At 44.5% G+C, this 19,686-nt stretch overlaps 1 long non-coding RNA gene across 1 annotated transcript in view; it reads right to left on the minus strand.

The window, feature by feature from the left end:
* The window catches only part of LOC128828366 (uncharacterized), a 34,622-nt gene that overhangs the window by 13,625 nt on the left and 1,311 nt on the right, over positions 1-19,686 (minus strand). The gene's annotated exons all lie outside the window — the stretch shown is intronic.

A 19,686-nucleotide genomic window follows, 5' to 3' on the forward strand; every position in this document is an offset into this window, starting at 1 on the left:
GGATAAGACATTGACATTGAATGTGCCTGGTGTTACCCTGCCTGTACAGTCATGTACAGTTGCATAAAGGAGTCTAGACAGACCTGAGATGGAGGGCAAAAGGGAAAGCCTATCTAGTTTCTTCTGGGAGCACCTTTCTGATGGTGAGAACTCTGTAAAAAGTCCTAGATGCCACTGATCTCTATCTAAAGAACAATGGCACTCGGTGACATTTTCAGTAAGGCATGCAATAACTTTTTAGATGACAGATATGATTTTGTTTTCTAACCTATCCATAGTGATTCATAAACCAAATACTTTCATTTTGACAAATCCTGGTTGTCAAATACAGTGAAAGCTGAGAATGTATAAATATGTGATTATCTAATGTTTCTACTGAAATAAAAAATCCATCCTTCTATCTTTTTTTAAAGAATCTCCTCAATGACTAAGTCAGAGAAATCTGGTAAGCTGTCCAGATTCCGAAGTGGTCCCTTTTTGATGGTCAGTAAAGCCAAGTTGGTCAGGTGTTTGCCTCCAGGCTTCTTGCGTGTGAATGTCTTAATGTGCTTTAAAGTTGAAAAAGACCTTTTCGTGTGGCCACAGAGTAGGGAATAGTGGACCAGTGCCCTGTGGTTGGAGGAGACAGAAGATCCTGAGGAGGGACTGCAGTGACTTCTGCCTGACTGCAAAGCGACAAGACTGAGCTCCGCTTGACAGAGTCCCAGCAACTAAGTGGGGTAGGAAGTAGCCCAGGGGAACCAGACCTTGAGCCGGCTGTGCTGCTGGAAAGTGAGGCAGCCTGGCTCAGTGGCTTCCCCCCCTGACCCAGTGGCAGGACTGCCCAGCACTGATAGGGCCCCGATAGGTCCCCCAACCTCCCCTAGAAACTCTGTCTGGGCCAAGAGACCTGCACCTTATAGACTGTTACTTACTGTCTGCCCCATCCAGAAAGCTGGGGCTACAGGCAGTTTGTGCTCTGCCCTGCCCAGAGGGCTAGAGCACCCCCTATAGATGGGTACTTGCCACCTGTGCTCGCCAGGAGGCTGTGAACTAACAGACTGTTTGGGCTCTGCCCCGCCCAGAACGAGAGCTTCCCCCAATAGACTATTTTTCCCATCTGCCTGTAATAAGGCAGAGTGGCTTCCCTCTGCCCTCAAGCGCGAGAGACTGCTCTTGTGGAGAAAACGAATAAGGAAGTGTTGCTTATTCCTTCACATATAACAAGAACCAGGGGTCACCCAATGAAATTAATAGGCAACAGGTTTAAAAAATCCAAAGGAAGCACTTCTTCACATAACGCAGTCAACCTGTGGAACTTGTTGCCAGGGATGTTGTGAAGGCCAAAACTATAATGGGGTTCAAAAAAGAATTAGATAAGTTCATGAAGGATAGGACCATCAATGGCTATTGCCCAAGATGGTCAGGGATGATACCTCATGCACTGCCTCTGACTGCCAGTAACCGGGAATAGATGACAGGTGATGGATCATTTGATGATTTCCTGTTTTGTTCATTCCCTCTGAAACCCCATAGCTTTGCCACTCTTGGCAGACAGGATACTTGGCTAGCTGGACCATTGGTCTGACTCAGTATGGCTGTTCTTATATTCTTACTCACAATGAATGTTGGCGTCTATGGGGCTACTTGTGTAGTAAGGAGCTAACTATATGAGTAATGATATCAAATGCTGGTCCTTTACCATGCAGAAACCTAGTTTACTTTCAGTAGTTCTGTACTCCTCAGGTAGCTCCATTAGAGTCAATTGGACTAGTTATGTAATAAGTACACATCATGAGTTAAGGTGATACAATTAGGCCTTGAAATGCTTGTGAATGGTGACAGATGTACACTCTGGATATTGAGGACCTGATTCTGATCTCACACCAGGTTTACACCAAAGCATCTCCATTGACCTCAGTGGTTTTACTCCTGATTTAAGACTCTTTTTAGCTAAAAAGCTGGAGCAATACAGGCCACAGCAGTGCAAGCTTCCCCTAGCTGCCTCATCAATATGCTTTGACTTTGACCAGACTAATTCAGTCTCCATGCCCCTTCATTCTTCAGCATTTCTAGTGAGACTGTGGACATTTGTCCACTAAGAGCTGGACTGAGGCAACCAATACAGATTTATATATGGTGGGAGAGGGAAGGAACGAGAAGTACTCTGGGAAATCATGAAAGAGAAAATTCTTATACATTACTATCTTGTGACTTAGAAATAAATGTCTGTTTGTTGCCAATTCCTTTATATATGCAGCTACCTATGACACCTACACAGCTAATGCCCAGTGTCACGGAGTATTGGGGGACTCAGGGCCCTGCACCCCCGGCCTCCTGCGATTCACCATGACTCTCAGCCAGCCAGTAAAGCAGAAGGTTTATTTGGATGACAGGAATACAATCCAAGACAGGTCTTGCAGGCACAGACAACAGGGACCCCCTCAGTTAGGTCCATCTTGGGGTCCCAGGGCATCCCAGCCCCCCTTGGGAGGTCAGAGCAATCTCTGCCTCCCAGCCATCTCTCCAGCCCAGCTTCCCAGACTCTGCTTTCAGCCACCCCTCCCACAGCCTTTGTCCCGTTTCCCGGACCCCGGAGTCACCTGACCTCCAGCCCCCTCCTGGGTTCTCATGTTACAAGCTCAGGTATGTTCCCTCGGGCCGACTCCCCTCCCCCGATGCAGACCATCCTAGTCACACTCCCCTGTCAGCATTCCCACACCCCAGCAAGAACAGTCCCAGTTCGTCACACCCAGCAACTAGAACTGTTCTGGATTTTGGTATTTAATTTTTGCCATCTAATCAGAACTATTTGTATCTTGCTGGGTCTTAGGTAAACACATGAGACAAGGACATTTAGCCTACTAGCTGAACAACTTTATGTCAAATGCCCAGTTGCACAACTTTATGCCAAGTGCTCAAATACAGAGAGGGTTCCATGCTAAAAGTGCCCTCTGCCCAGCAACTGGAAATCCCATTGTCTACAGATTGGACAAAAAAAACCAAACACTTAGAGGAAGTCTCCCTAGAAGGAAGTTGCTCACTAATGAGTCTAGTCAGTTCATGGCCAGTTTCTTTTGTTGGGTAGGTGCTATTTATTTACCAGGGCCGGCTCCAGGCCCCAGCGAAGGAAGCAGGTGCTTGGGGCGGCCAATGGAAAGGGGCGGCATGTCCGGGTCTTCGACGGCAATTCGGCGGCGGGTCCCTCAGTCCCTCTTGGAGGGAAGGACCTGCCGCCAAATTGCCGCCGAAGAATGAAGTGGCGCGGTAGAGCTGCCACTGAAATGCCTCCAAACGCGGCTTTTTTTTTTTTTTTTTGCTTTGCCGCTTGGGGCGGCAAAAAAACTGGAGCTGGCCTGGCCCTGTTACTTACGGTACTTAATGGCAAGTGCATTCAATTCTACATATGTATGGCTTTTTTAGTGATATTCCAGAAAAAGATTTCTGCATGGGGACTTGAGCTGGTGTTGACTTTAAGGAAACCCCAAGAAAATTGAACCCAGCCCTTTTTGCTGCTGTCAGCACCTGGCAGAAGGTTACACTGTATACATAAGAGCCTGATTTTCTAAGGTGTTTCACACTTGTAGTTCCCACTGACTTTAGAGGGAGTTGTGGGCAGGTCTTTAATGGACTAGAAGTTTTCAGAGCTTCAATTTTTCTTCCCTGTATGTAAAAGCCCAATAGAATTTAACAGGACTTAAACTGGCAGGGTTCATAAAAATGAAATGGGGTTCTTTCGACATTAGTCCATTAAAACCTATGGTCTGTAATAGACAATCTTATTTTTATAGAACGTTTAAGCTATGCTATAGATTTTAATAGAGAATGATAAGCCTGCTTATAGAATTCTGATAGGTTGGTTTAAAAATTACCACTCAAGGAAAAGATGGTCTAATCATGTGGATAGTTCTCTGAAAACATCTACTCAGTGTTGAGCACAAATCAAAAAAGCCAACAGACTGTCAGGAATCATTATGAAAGAGATAGTTAATAAGACAGTAAATATCATAATGCCACTATGTAAATCCATGGTACGCCCACACCTGCATGCAGTTCTGGTCATCCCATCTAAAAAAAGATATATTCGAATTGGAAAAGGTACAGAGAAGGGCAACAAAAATGATTAGGGGTATGGAACAGCTTCCATATGAGGAGAGATTAAAAATCCTAGGACTGTTCAACTTGGAAAAGAGACTACTAAGTGTGGACGATATGATAGAGGTCTATAAAATCATGACTGGTGTGGAGAAAGTGAATAAGCAAGTGTTATTTATCCCTTCACATAACACAAGAACCAGGGGCTACTTGATGAAATTAATAGGCAGCAAGTTTAAAACAAACAAAAGGAAGTGCTTCTTAATACAACGCAGAGTCAACTCGTGGAGCTTGTTGCCAGAGGATGTTGTGAAGGCCAAAAGTATAATAGAGTTAAAAAAGTAATTAGATAAATTCATGGAGGATAGGTCCATCAATAACTGTTAGCCAAGAGATCAGGGATGCAACCCCATGGTTTGTGTGTTCTTAAGCCCGTGACAGCTAGATGCTGGGTCTGGACAAGAGGGGATGGATCACTCAGTAATTGTCCTGTTTTGTTCATTCCCTCTGAGTGGCATCAGCCACTGTTGGAAGACAGGATACTGGGCTAGGTAGTCCATTGGTCTGATCAGTATGGCCATTCTTTTGTTCTTATGTAATTCTGTAGAAAGATATTAATTCTTAAATGCTATATGACTTTTATATAGAGCTTCTCAAAAATTGGTATTGAACCCCAGAGCCAAAACGATATAGGTTATCGCCTCACATAAGAGATATGATGCAGGCCTCTGATTTGCAAAGGTTTATGTAGTAGTTACTCACATGCGTAAGTGTTTGTAAAATTATGGAGACAACACAATAATGGACATTTTAATTCTCCCCTTGAAATTATAGGTAATGGATACTTGTATGGTAATTGAGGTAATGAACAGGATTAGACCAGACAGAATTCCTGAAAAATAATCTCTCAATTTTTTATAGATATAGTCTTAATAACCAAATGTTGTTAAAAGTAAAAAGAAAGAATCTGTTTTGGCCATATTAAAAGAACCCATTTAAAATGACAGAGGGGAAACAAAGCAAACAAAAAACCCTGTCTGTTTTCAATGGTATTATATTCCATGTATATTTAATGACTATCTTTTTTATGCTAATTGGTAGTCAGTTTATTGACCTAATTTGGCATCTCTGTCTTACACTAGCACTTTGTGACTAATATGAAACTAATGGCAACATACAGCATTATATGAATTGAAATCAAAACTAAATATTGGGCTAGAGATAAAGACTGTACAGTCTCACTAATCCAACTATGAGAATACTGACAAATTAATTTTCACTTATTTAGAAGTTACACTGTGGTCTTTATAAATTATGTGATAATATTATTATATGCATTTCTGAGATATAATTCGCTGCCTTTGAACTACCTGACTGTGACCCATAGCTTGCAAATTTATTTCGCCTCTTAAAACTGTGCCTAATCAAAACAGGTTAGGTGCTGCTAAGATTACAAAGCTTTAAAAGGTACTTTACCACCTATTCTGGTTTGGTTGGAAAATTAAATTGTTTATTTTTTAATGGTTTGACTGTAACTGAATAGACCAGATGCAATCTTCCCTCTCCCCAGTCACCACAGACCTCTGATCAGAGCGCCAACAGACAATAACCACAGACTCAGGCATATTCAGCAATATACTTCTCCCAAGGTATTACTTGTGTTGCTGACAGAAACAAAGGTCCCATTCCCTGCCTTTCAGGTGACTAGTCAGCTCTACAGGTCCGTTTCCTCCTCTTCCTGTATCTTCCCCTTTGAATGACAGCTCTATTGCTATGCTCAGCTCCTTCTCCACCTCCTGAGGTAGTTCCATTCTCTTTCCTTCTCTCCCACTCAAGCCCTCCTTTTCTGACTGGCAGGTCAATGACAATTCCTAGCCTCCCCTGTTGTCCTTATCCAGGAGCAGCAGCATAGGAGCCAGCAAACAGAGATGAAAACAGGAGAGTCTGAGTGGAGATGTTGCGTGTTAGAGGAGAAAGGAGGCAAGCCTCTATTCCTTAGGGGCAATGAGTGAGTTCTTGAGAGTTTTTTTGTTGGTTTTGATTGCTTGCTATTTTTTTTCTTTTCCCCCCAGTTTGCAGAGGCTGGTAGGGATCAGGGTTCTGTGAGAGAAGCAGAACCTGTGATCACAAAAGAGCCCTGATTGGGGGTGGGGCTTCCCTAATTAGGAGACCTATAAAGGCAGCTAAGCAGCCAGCCAGTGGCACGGGCCAGCAAACAGAGCTGAAAACAAGGGAGTTTGAGTGTGAGTTTGTAAGAGGAATTTGGGGCAGGAGGTATGTGGTGGTCTGTTTTTGTTTTGTGTTTGTGTATGTGTGTGGTTCCTTCCTCCCCCGACAGGAACTTAGTCGGGAAGGCTATGACAGATACAGAGGCAGCAGTGGTAGTGACCCAAAGAATGGAAGAGAAAATGAAGATGACTGGATGAGGAAGCAGCAGGATGTACAGTATCCTGGAGTGGGTACCTGAAAAGAGCTTTGTTTATATGAAGTACTGCTTGATGGATCTTCTCTTCCATCAGCTCTGAGATTTGGAGATGCAGATAGAAACGATGGTTGAGTTTTGAAAGGGATTCAAGCAGATGATGGAGGGAAAGCAAGAGTAGGCTGAAAGGAAACCTCAAGACTTGCAGATGTAAGCTGGACTGGAGAACTGAGAGGGTAATGGAAGCATGTGACTATAAGAACCGGGCAAAGGAAGAGACCGGCTAATGATGGAGAAATAATATTCAGAAACAGGTCTGGTGTGTTGGAAAATGAAGAAGGGATGCAGCAGGCAGTAACAGAAGGTGGGAGGACATGGAATAAGAGAAGCTTGCCTTCTATGATGAGATAACTGGCTCTGTGGATATGGGGAAAGCAGTGGACGTGATATATCTTGACTTTAGCAAACTTTTGTTACAGTCTCCCACAGTATTCTTGCCAGCAAGTTAGAACAGTATGGATTGGATGACTGGACTACAAAGTGGATAGAAAGCTGGATAGATTGTCAGGCTCAACGGGTAGTGATCAACGGCTTGATGTCTAGTTGGCAGCCGGGGGTCAGTTTTGTTCAACATCTTCATTAATGATCTGGATGATGGGATGGTTTGCACCCTCAGCAAGTTCACAGATGACACTAAGCTGCGGGGAGAGGTAGAAATGCTGGAGGGTAGGGATAGGGTCCAGAGTGACCTAGACAAATTGGAGGATTGGGACAAAAGAAATCTGATGAAGTTCAAGAAGGACAAGTGCAGAGTTCTGCACTCAGGACAGAAGAATCCCATGCACTGCTGCAGGCTAGGGACCGACTGGCTAAGCGGCATTTGAGCAGAAAAGGACTTGGGGATTACAGTGGACGAGAATCTGTATATATGTCAACAGTGTGCCCTTGTTGCCATTTAAAAAGGAAGTTGTATAACTACTATTTTTAGTTCTATTTTCTTTGGACAATTTACTGCCAGTTAAAACAGAAATAAATTGAAAGAGAATCAAAAATAGTTGTATTTTAAGTTTTATTTTCTTTAACTGAAATAATTGTTACCAGAAATCATCATACTCTGCAGTTTGACCTGTCATCCTTTGATGTGTCTATGTAAGATGAGATCAAATAGCTTCCATAATTACTTTTAGTAATTTTCGTATACACTTAGCTAAACTTTGTTAAGGTTTACAGCATTATAGAAAAATAACATAGGATTATTTTTGGAGCCTGATTCTGATCTTGTTCATACCATAGTCTATTAAAAATAGCACCACTGAAGTCAATGAAATTACACTAGTTTAAAACAGATTATCAATGAGTTTAGGAATTTTACACAAGTGTTTGCCAAAGCACCACCACAAAAAGATTGAAGAGAAACAAGATTGTATAGTTTAACATGTACAAATGATGTGCAACTTGATTCTGCCTTTTCAACACACAACCCTTATTGACATGTAGCTTGATGATAATAATAATAATAATAATTAATAGATTGCAGATAAAATATCAAAAGCACCTAAGTGATTTAACAGTCTTTATCCCATTAACTTTCAATGCGACTTAGGAGCATTTGAATATTTTCCCCCACACTTCTGTATTTTCCTTCCTAAGTTCTCAACCTCTTTACAAACATTAATTAAGCCTCACACTAGGCCCTGTGAGGTAGGCAAGGAATATATAAAGATAATTTCATCAACAGTGATGTGCAGTCACCTCTGAAGTGGAGCTCAGCAGCTGTGTATCAGTGCAAAACAACCATATTCCACAATTTAAAACAGGAAGTGAAGGAGGTTATTATAGCCAACTGAAATTGAAGGAAGAATTTAGATAAGCATATATTATATATATTGGATTTGGAATTTTGCCAGGACACGAGAGTTAACACTGGAGTTAACAACCTTAGTCTTACAAAAAGTGCCATAGAAATTTTAATAAGTGTCAGGAGCCATCTTAGTTTCATATTCCACATGGAAGACAGCAGTAGCAGCACAATACTCCCACCACCACCCTTGTAGGGAACTGATTCCATATTTAGTCAAGGGGAAGAGTTCCATATAGTGTATCACAGGCACTACTTCCTACTGCATCTATAATAAGCAGTCTTTAGAGGGCCCCCTTCAAGCACTGGCCTAGGGTGAGCTTGCTTAGTGGTGAGATCTGAGGGTGCCATAGCAGAAATTGGTAGGGCTGTGGAAAATCATCTAGAGCAGGGGTGGCCAAATTTACTGACCCTTGAGCCACATACAACAATCTTCAGAAGTTTGAGAGCCAGGGTGTGCCTGCTGGGGTGCAGGGTTTCAGCCCTGCTCCTGCTGAAGTCTTGAGCTTTGGCAGGCGTGTCCCATGGGGCTGAAGCCCTGAGCCCCTCTCCACCTCTCTGTTGGGCAGAAGCCAGAGGTGATGTGGCGGGGAGGGGGAGAACGTGGGGTCACATGCCCCCCCCCAGATTTTTGCCAGTGTTTGCTGACCCTGCTACGTCACATGGTGCTGCTGGGCCCTCTCCCTGCACGGCAGCTGCTGGAGCTGACAAATTGGGAGCTGTGGCTGTGTGGAGAATCAGTGGCAAACAGCTGGGCACTGCAGAGGGAGCCTCTCTTTTGCTGCTGTCTCTCCCTGTGGAGCTAACACCTGGGTGCTTCAGTGACGGCTGCTGAAGGTAAGAGGGGGAGCATGCCTAGGAGGGTGTGACTCAAGCTCTTGGGGGTGGGGGGGCTTTAAATTGTGCCCCACCCCCACTCTCAGCAAGAACCAATCATCTCTGGCAGAAGCCCTGAGCTCCCCTCGCCCCTCCCCCCCTCCCCCGAGTCTGGTAGGCAGAACATGGGGGAAGGTCCACGAGCCACACTTTAACTGGAAAAGAGCCGCATGCTACTTGTGAGCTATGGTTTGGCCACCCCTGGTCAAGTGCATCTACTCGGACTCATAAATGAACACTACATCTTATATTCCATGTGTTATCAGTGTATGTTGTGTTTCAGAGAGTATTGGAAAATTATTTGTGGACCAAGTAAAGATAATAGATAAAATCCTGGCCTCATTGAAGTCACAGGCAAAACTCCCCTTAACTACAATGGAATTTTAGCCAATTTTATTGTTGATTTTTATACTGACCTCCTTTGTAAAGCGCTTTGAGATTTACTTGTTACAGGTGCTGTCTATTATTATTACTCTTATACAGTTAATTTAAAACCATCTATGGGCGTGATCCTGAACCCGTGACATCTATAGCAAAGCTCCCTTTGATTTCCATGGCTTCAGGATTTTGCCCTGTATTTGCTAATTTGGATGGTTCTCATTTTAATTTACTGTGTGACTGCTTTTACTCCACCTGTCTGTAATAAACATAATTGGCAGGCATACAATAAACAGGATACAGAAAAGCTACTACTTGATTGAAACATGCTGTAATAGATTAAACTACAGCCTAGTCTGAAACCCCCTCCACAAAATAAATTATGCAGCAGTTCTGCAGGTTTCCTGGAACATGCATGTGGCCTGTACTCTATATTTTCAGTACACACATGCAGCAAGACTATAGTGGGGTCTGTGACTTGATAATCCTTCTCTACTGAAGCTGACTAAGGTTTTTTTAATTTTATACCTCCATTAACACAAGGTTTACATGAAGCAGAGGTAATCTCACTACTTATAGTAAATCATTGTTATTAGAACGTTTTGTTTACACACTGTAATATCACACATTGGTCCTGATGTTTTATAATTACTTCCCATTTACCGCAAACTGAGGCTAGGTCTACACTACCCGCCGGAATTGGCGGATAGAAATCGACCTCTCAGGGATCGATTTATCGCGTCCCAACGGGACGCGACAATCGATCCCCAAATCGACGCGCTTACTCCACCAGCAGAGGTGGGAGTAAGCGCCGTCGACGGGAAGCTGCAGAGGTCAATTTTGCCGCCATCCCTACAACGGGGTAAGTCGGCTGCGATATGTCGAATTCAGCTACGCTATTCGCGTAGCTGAATTTGCGTATCTTAAATCGACCCCCTTCTCCCCCCCGCTCCCCGTAGTGAAGACCTGCCCTGAGTAATAATTTTGTAGAAGAGGGAGAGACTGGGTCAGATTTTACTCGCAGCCACACTGGTGAAAATCCAGAGCAATGCCACTAAAATCAATGGGGCAGAGAGAAGTGAGAGCACCTCTGATTTCAGTCTCATCACTTAACAGTGAGCTTTTCACAGGGCAGAGGCTAAAAAGAAGAGAAGGAGATACATAGGTGTGGAGAAAAGCAGGAAGAACCTCGGAGATCAAAATTCCACCAGCTTATGGATTTGTCACAGTTTCATTGTTGTTGGCAGGTTTTTTAATCAGAACTGGCAAGTGGATAAAAATCCATTAGCCTACATGATGAACATACAGAGCTAGAAAAATATTTAAAATCTTGAAATATTACATTGTTTATAGAATGACCTTTTTTAATAAGCATTGGTCTCACTAGGGCAGCACTCTCTGATGAAGCTTGGAAAGTTCAGGGCTCTTTTCTTTTGCTTGAAGAATTTACTTGAATATTTTGTGCAAACACTAAAGGCCAAGTGCCTAATTCAACAGAAAATGTCATCAGTGTCTGAATCCTCATGTCAAACCTTGCAGGGTTTATTGGTGAAGCTTGGTCTTTGCAGTGGATTTCGTGATGGTTTCTGGCTCAAATAGATCTGCTATCTTCTGTCCTTGTTTCACAACAATATCAAGGTTAGTTTCATTAGCAATTATCATAGCCACTTTTCCCTTGGCTTTTGCAGGTAAGTTTATGACTCTGCTTGGGATCAGCACTCCTCCAGGAGATTTCCTTCAAATGACTGCTATATAATTTCAAGTGTCTTCTTACTGTCTTTCAGGCAGATACTTACATCAAGCAATTTTTTTCTCACTCCTTGCCAGTACCACTTAGGGTGCCTTGTCTGCATACATTAGTGTTCCCATTGGTAACTCGACTATCTTCCTTGCAGTTCTCTATGCTCTCTTGGCTGCAGCACAAAATGCATGGTTTCTCAGGGTGTTCAGGTATTGCTCCCCCTCAGTAATTGGAGAGTACCCTGAAAAGTCTAGAGACACATCAGGGTCAGGGTATATTAGTGCTGCAGTATCCACTTCACTTCCTCAGGAAATTCCAGGTATACTATGACATATCTTTGGGTATTCATCCTCTCTAAGGCCACATGGGCCTACTCCATTCAGAAGCTGTATTGACAAGTGCCTAAAACCTTCTGGTAGAAGAAGAGGAATATAATAGTCACTTGGGATCCAGTGTCAAGCACAGCTTTACATTTTATCCTTTCAATCAAACAGTGACCTACGCCAGAGGACCTATCAGCCCTCCGTGGATATGTCTGGGTCCTGGGGACCTAGGTGGCAGCCTTCCCAAGCCCTTCTGCAGTTTCCGATTCCTCCCAACTGATCCTGGTTCATTGTTAAAGCAACTTATTCCTTCGCTCTTTTCTCCGTTTTAAAAAAATCACTTGTATACTGTGTAAAAACCCAACAATAAGCAGTGCTATATATGTAAGGAAGCTTTGGTTGTATTTGTAACCCTTCTGCCAGGTGGAGCCAGCAGCAACCAGGGCTGGGTTCAATATCTAGTGGTTCCTTTCCATCGATACAACACAGAACCGGCTTGAGTGCCCACCCAGTAACCTGGGAAAATTACACACCACTCCTGGGCGCCTTTGAGAGGCAATACTTCCCCTCTTGCAAGCACAGAATCCAAGTGTAGAAAAGACACTTTTAATAAAAGGAGGGAATAACTCGGAGTTAATTTGGGAAAACACCGTGAACAGGGTTCATAAACAGAAACCATGAGTAAAAGACCCACCCCAAGTAGGTTGGACAGTGCCCTTTTCCCCTCAGGTCCTTAAATCCAGGAACCCAAAAGTCCCTTTCACATGCCCGACCCTTCTCTGCACCCCACTCACAGTTACTGTCCTTGGTCAGTGCAGTCTCAGAGTTCAGAGGTGCATCTGCAGAGTTCACCTCCCACCCTGGGTGTGGGTAAAGAGGCATCTTACTTGCTCCACTGGCCTCTCACCGGCCACCTGCTCACCATTCTCATCGCGCTCCTCCACCAGCCATCCAGCTGGCTGCTCCTTGCACCTTATCACCGCCGCTCTGCTGGCTGTTTGTTGTGCCTCCTGCCACCACCCTGCTGGCTGCTCATCACGCCTCTTCACTGCTGCCCAGCTCGTTACTCATTCGCCAGCTGACTGTCAGTCACTTTCTGCCTCTCTGCCGTGACCTCTGCACATCAATCTCTCAGCGATTTTCAGCTCTTTTGCACAGTGGGCAGAAACACTGCCCCATCTCAAGTTATTTCAGCTCTCAGTGATTTTAGCTTTTAGCAGGCAGGACAGAAACACAGTCCTACCACAACTAGTTTCAGCTCTGATTAAGCAATTAAAATAACAAAAGAGGCTCTTAATGAAGCCTATTTAGCTCAATTCTTTGGACAGTGGGGAAGAACAGGTTAAGCTAGTTTAGAGAGGGCAGGGGGAGAGTGTGTGCAGCCTCCTGACCAAGACTCATATTCCCAACCCTCTTACTTTCACAGGGCTTTGGCAGTCGCGCCCCTGGCTCAATGAGGTCCTCTCCGCTAAGGGTGACCCCCTCCCCATTTGGAACAGGTTAAGCACAGTCCTGCTTCCCTGCATTTCCACAATAATCACAACATTGATAAGAGCATTTCACTACCCCTGCATTCAGTACTAATGTGATCTGTGACCCAACACCAGCCAAGTTGATTACAATGAGCAAAACACCGCTCCATCTGCTGAATATCTAAGCAAATCTAAGCAAAGCAGGAGCAAACTGTATTTACGTAACCACACCCAGAGTCTCTCCCCCTCCGAGATAGCCGTCAGGGAAGCATTCATTCAGACCCTGCTTACATCCTCCCCCCACCTCCCTGCCGAGAATTTGTCATCCTGGCAAATCATGCTCCAGATTATATCAACTGCATGAGTTCTCCTCAAAGGGTCTGAGGAAACCCACTATGGCTGCCACAACCCTGTGAGCTAATATATTACTTCCTCACTAACCATTGCAGGTGCATCGTAAGTTATCCCGTTTACTGGCCTTATAACCCTGTCACGCCTATTGAGAGTGGGCATGGCAGAGGCAGTGGGGACTTCTGGGGAGAGGGATGATGAGGGTTCCCTTGAGGGTACTCCCTCTACTGGCACAGGCCCCTGCATCTCTTGCCCAGGTACTGGAATATCCAGGTCACCAGAGGTACCTACCACTTGTATGTCCTCTCTGTTCAGCCACCTAGGCATGTCATCGCAGGCCTGTTTTTCTTCCAGGAAGTCTGGGAATGTTAGTGAGGCAAGCTCATTGTCTTAGACTGGTTTCATCATTGATGGGGGGTTGCCAGCAACAGGCCTAAATGCTTCTGCCCTGGGGTTTAGAGCTGAAGAAGTGGAGCTCTCACTGGGTTCAGCTGATGGAGGCCGGAATCTGGTCTCCATTCTAGGATACTCCATGGTAGCGTCCTCCTCTTCAGACTCTCTCTCAGATGTGCTAGATAAGGGTGGATTAGCCCCCACAGGACCCACTGCATGTGTTGGGTAGTGGATTTGGTCTAGCACCCATTTTCTGCCCATATCCCATGTCATGGTGCATCCCATAAGGGGTGCCTACCAATTCCCCCACAGATAGTAGGAGGTTTCTATGTACCATCTTTATTTGCCCTGGCCCTGTCTCAGGTTTAATCTTGTAGATCGGCAGATCTCCCAGTTTTTCCACTACCAGGTAAGGTATTGCCTTCCATCTGTCAGCAATCTTATGTTCTCCGGCAACACCCACATTTCATAGCAGAACTCTGTCCCCTGGATGGAGCTCCTGCATCATACTAGTGCGTGTTACTATCTGAGTTATTCTGGGCAGCAGCCATAGCCAAGCGATAAGCATCCTGAAGTTTTTCTCATAGTCAGGAAACATAGTGCAAATGTGTCTCATAGCTTTCTCCATCCTCTGATATCCCAAAGCACAGGTCTATGCTTTAATTTTTGAAAATATTTTATTATGCAAGAGAATGATGTATGTAAAAGCTACAAGGATGTTAACTTAAAAGCATTCTTGAATTATAATTAATATGGTATCGGGGATGTCACTCTATCCTTAATTATTTTTTAGTGAAGCATTCACTTTCCTGTTCTCTGCTCTTTGATTGCTTCTATATTTTCTGGCAAACATAGGGTTGCCAACTTTCTAATCACACAAAACCAAACATCCCTTCCCCAAGGCCTCACCCCTGCTCCTTCTCTGAGGCTCTGCCCTGCTCATTCCATCTCCCCTCCTTCCGACGCTTGCTCTGCCCCACTCTCACTGACTTTCATCGGACTGGGGCTAGGGTTGCTAACTTTCTACTCGCACAAACCCAAACACCCTTGCCCCACCCCGCCCATCCTCCAAGGCCCCACCCATGCCCCTCCCCTTCTCTGAGGCCCCACCCCCTGATCACTCCATCCCCTCCCTCTGTCACTCGCTCTCCCAACCCTCACTCACTCGCTCATTTTCACCAGGTTGGCTCAGGGGGCTGGGGTGTGGGAGGGGGTGAGGGCTCTGGCTGGGAGTGCATGCTCTGGAGTGGAGCTAGGGCTAAGGGGTTTGGGTTACAAGAGGGGGTTCTGGGCTGGATCAAGGGGTTGGGCTGCGGGGGTGGCTGTGAGGGCTCTGGCTGGGGGTGCAGACTCTGGGTGGGGATGAGGGCTTTGGGGTATAGGAGGGTGCTCCGGGCTGGGACCGAGGGGTTTGGAGGGCGGGACAAGGATCAGGACTGGGGCAGGGAATTGGGGCCCAGGAAGGGGTCTGGGTGCTGGCTCTGGGCGGCACTTACCTTAATCAGCTCCCAGAAGCAGCAGCATGTGCCCCCTCTGGCTCCTACACGGAGATGCGGCCAGGTGGCTCTGCGTGCTGCCCCATCTGCAGGTGCCACTTCCGCAGCTCCCATGGGCCGCAGTTCCCAGCCAATGGGAGCTGCAGGGGTGGTGCTTGGGGCAGGGGCAGTGTGTAGAGCCCTCTGGCTGCCCCTACACGTAGGAGCCAGAGCGGGGACATGCCATTGTTTCCCGGGAGCCGCATGCCATGGAGGCTAGCAGGGAGCCTGCCAGCCCCGCTGCGCAGCGCCACCGACCAGACAGTCAACGGCCCGGTCAGCGAGCCTCCAGGATCATTTTTTGACTGGGTGTTCCAGTCAAAAACTGAACACCTGGTCACCCTAGACAAACACTGCATCTTTTTAACTATGAAGTATATACGTTGTCTGAATTTCAGTTGTACAGTAATTTATTACAAAGTATTCAGTTGCAGATGCAAGGTTAATATCCATTTAATAGAGAAGCATGTCCTGTTTTTAATTTTTCTGAATAGGAATTTTTTTATCAACATTATCAAACATTGACAACATGTTATATTTATTATTTACACAATGGCTTTAATGAATGAGTCATAGATCAGATTTAATTATTATGTCCAAAAATGATAAGAACTGAAAACAAGAACTGAAATTCATCTATGGTGAATTATTTGATCCCTATAATTATAAGAAGGAAGCACAGCCCAGGTGTCTTCCGGTAACTAAGTATAATACTCCTGAGAACCTGAGTGAACTTCCAGTTACAATGTGTTTCTACTCAAAAAACAGTTTGTGTAAAGTGAAAACACAACTGCACAGCACCGTGCTTATTCTAAAATATAGTTGGGTATTTACAATCACCTCCATGTAGAAAGATGGTGTATGTTGTGTTTGATGTTGGTACAGGCAGCACAATTGGTCTAACAGGAGGGAGAAAAAGTAAATACAGAGCTTAGTACATTGCCTCTCAGGATAGGACACTGATTGTTATATTTGCTAGGATCAAAGTCTGAAGATGAAAGAGAGCAAGGATGTCACCAACCGTTTAAAAAGGAGAAGCCATTTCTAATTAGCAGGACTGCTCTCCTTTTCTTGTTCGTTATATGGAGGGTGTCACCAAGAAGAAGCAGCTCTGAATTTCAGATTAGCCTCAAATAATTTTGCTTCTGTCTTGTGCATAACATGGACAGTTATTCCTCTCCACACAGTGACTAATGTAGTACACCTCGATTGCTTTCAGTCAGCAGGATGGTAATTTTGTCTACTTATTCTATCTTTTAAAAAAGAAAAGATTTCTGTATATGGTGAAATCTTCAAAGCTGACTTATTCACCTACCGCGTCTTGATGTATGCTATTTTCTCATTGATGTCAACATGCTGGTTTGATAGAAAACTGAGATTTTTTTTTTTAATGCAGTAACTTTGCTGGGTTTTTTTCTGGATAGAGAAGCTAATTTGCAATGATTTTCCTGTAAAAGTTAGTATGTAAACTCTGATCCTACAAATTCTTATGCATATGCCATGTTTACTGGCCTAACTGTGCCTCTGAGTCCTCTTGGTCTCTTTGAGTGTATGCCTTCTAAGGTCTCAGGCCTCAAGCCCTCACCTCTTTCAGGAGGGAATCACATGATTCTCCAACTCTCAGATCAAGCCTTGGGTTGCACTCCCTCTGTGTATCAGCCATGATTACCACAACAGTCCTGACTTTTGTCCAGCACCCTCGGACTCTGGTAGGTCTAAGTTCCCTTAACTCACAATCCATTTCCCCTTTGTCTGGGAGAGGTTCCTTTAAAACTGCTTAATCTTTTTGGTCACCCCGTTTCCCAGAGATTGTTACTTTTTAACTGTTTATAGCCCTTTTATCTAATTTCTAGCCTTGGCAGAACAAGGCTTGCAATGTGTTGGAGATGGCATGTAAGATCTTTGAAACAATAGCTTTCCTCATTGGCTTTCAAGTGTGTTCTGGGGCCATTGTTTTCCTCTTTGTTCTTCCCACAACCCCCTATGCAGCTAGATCAGGGATCAGCAACCTTTGGCACGCGGCCCACCAGGGTAAGCCCCCTGGCGGGCTGGGCCAGTTTGTTTACCTGCCGCGTTTGCAGGTTTGGCCAATCGCGGCTCCCACTGGCCGCAGTTCGCCAATCCAGGCCAATGGGGGCTCTGGGAAGTGGCAGCCAGCACATCCCTCGGCCCACGCCGCTTCCTGCAGCCCCCATTGGCTTGGAGCGGCGAACTGCGGTCAGTGGGAGGCGCGATTGGCCAAACCTGCGGACACAGCAGGTATACAAACTGGCCTGGCCTGCCAGGGAGCTTACCCTAGCGGGCCATGTGCCAAAGGTTGCCGATCCCTGAGCTAGATCAATGCATTCATCCACAAAAGTCTTGTAACCCATTGTGACATCACCCAGGGTACAATCTGAACTGTGGGATCGTTGTGCCCCCTTTAATTCTCCAGTCTGATGTGCACTATGCCCTGCTTTGCTGTGTGAGCTGACATCCTATCACGCACCCCAGCCTCTAGCATGCAAGCCACCCCCAGACATATACCAAAGTGCTATGCCCAGCCACTCTTGAATTACATATAGGACAACATTAATATATCCCTAGTCCCAGCCTTGCACCCCAGAAATGTGCTGTCTTGTTCCATTCAGTTACTTACTGAGCTGTACAAGCTCATAAGGTCTGCCAGTTTAACAAAGAAATTGACCATGCACCAGCCATTGTAACCTGAGTAGATTCCCCAAACCCTTCAGTCAAAAACACACAGGTTTAGATTAAATACAAAACAGATTTATTAACTATAGAAAGATAGATTGTAAGTGATTAAGTGATGTTGGCATAGAAGATCAGAGCAGGTTACTAAAGGAAATAAAATACAAAATTGCACCCTAATTCTTAAACTTTACCATGCTAATAATTCTAAAAGTGAAAGGATTTCTCTCACCCAAAACTTCACGGCGGTTCTTGCTAACTGGAATGCCTGCTAGTTAGGACCAGCCCCTGCCATAGTCTCAGTAGAGTTTCTTTGCCTTCCTGATGATCTTGCTTCCTTGTATAGAGATGGGGGAGGAGAGGCAGGTGAAGTAATGGTGTCATTGTCCCCTGTTTATATTCTTCTCCTCTCTTTCAAGAATACCCCCCTGCTGGGGTACAGACACTCAGTCCCCATTGAAATGTATAGGTCTACTCACATGTGTAAAACTAAGCCTGTACATAAGTATTTGCGAGATTTGGACTTTAGTCTTTCCCCATGTCAGTGACAAAAGAGCAAAAGAGGAGAGTTTACAATTACAATTTATTTGTAGAAAAGTTGTCAGTTACAAAGTAAGGTCTCAACCTGCTCCCACCAAAGTCTATTGCAAAACTGCTACTGGCTTCCATGTGAGTAGCATTGGGCCTCATGTTGTCTAAAAGAAAAGAGAGATCTGCTATTTTGTTTCTGCCGCAGTTTGCTTTGCAATAACAAGAATAAGTGGGACTCAAAACAGTTCACTACCCATTTTGGAGTTATTCTTCCCTCCCCTGCCCCCATGCCCAGCTAAAATCCCTAAAAGCCTTGTCGGGGCAGCCGCAGAAAATTTGGGCATGGATTGGGTTAAACATTTCCAGCTGGAGAGTGTGTAGCTGTAATTAGCCAACTGAAAGAAAGTAGATAAATGCCCACAAACATAAAGTCCTCCCAAAACACAGTGCTGATAATGACATGACATTCAGTTATGTGTTCACAGAAAGAAACTAACTACTGTTTGTGATGAAGGCAGATTTTGCTTTGCTGTGAAGTACCCACTTGTGGTGTAGAGGATATCAGTTACCAAAGAGGGGAGGCTCTTTTAGACATGTGTATAATTGCTGCTATCGATTTCAAAGCTTTGGGGGCATTCAGTAGCAGGCATTTTGTAAAAGACTCTCAGGGTGACATTTGAGACACTGCATGTTTGCAGATACTTGATAGTTTGAAATCTCTCTTTTAGAAAAGATTGGTAGTACTGGTCTCTTAGCACCACTCCAGGAATATGTATTTTTAGTTCACGAGATAGAACAAAAGTGATAGAAGTGCTAAAAATGTTTCTTTGAGCTCCTGATCGTGACTTTGGAACAACTGAAGTAGAGACAGATTCCTGGAAAATATGTAGTAAATGTATAGGCTGTGAATGATATGAATCCGTATAATATTTTACATAAGACCTAGTGCAAAATAAGATATTATATTTATATAACACCTTCCAGCCTCAGTTTTTCCAAAGCATTTTACAAATTTAACAAAGGAAAAAAATAGTAAATAAT

This window comes from Malaclemys terrapin, chromosome 1 (assembly GCF_027887155.1).
Source record: "Malaclemys terrapin pileata isolate rMalTer1 chromosome 1, rMalTer1.hap1, whole genome shotgun sequence".
NCBI classification, from domain to species: Eukaryota; Metazoa; Chordata; order Testudines; family Emydidae; genus Malaclemys; species Malaclemys terrapin.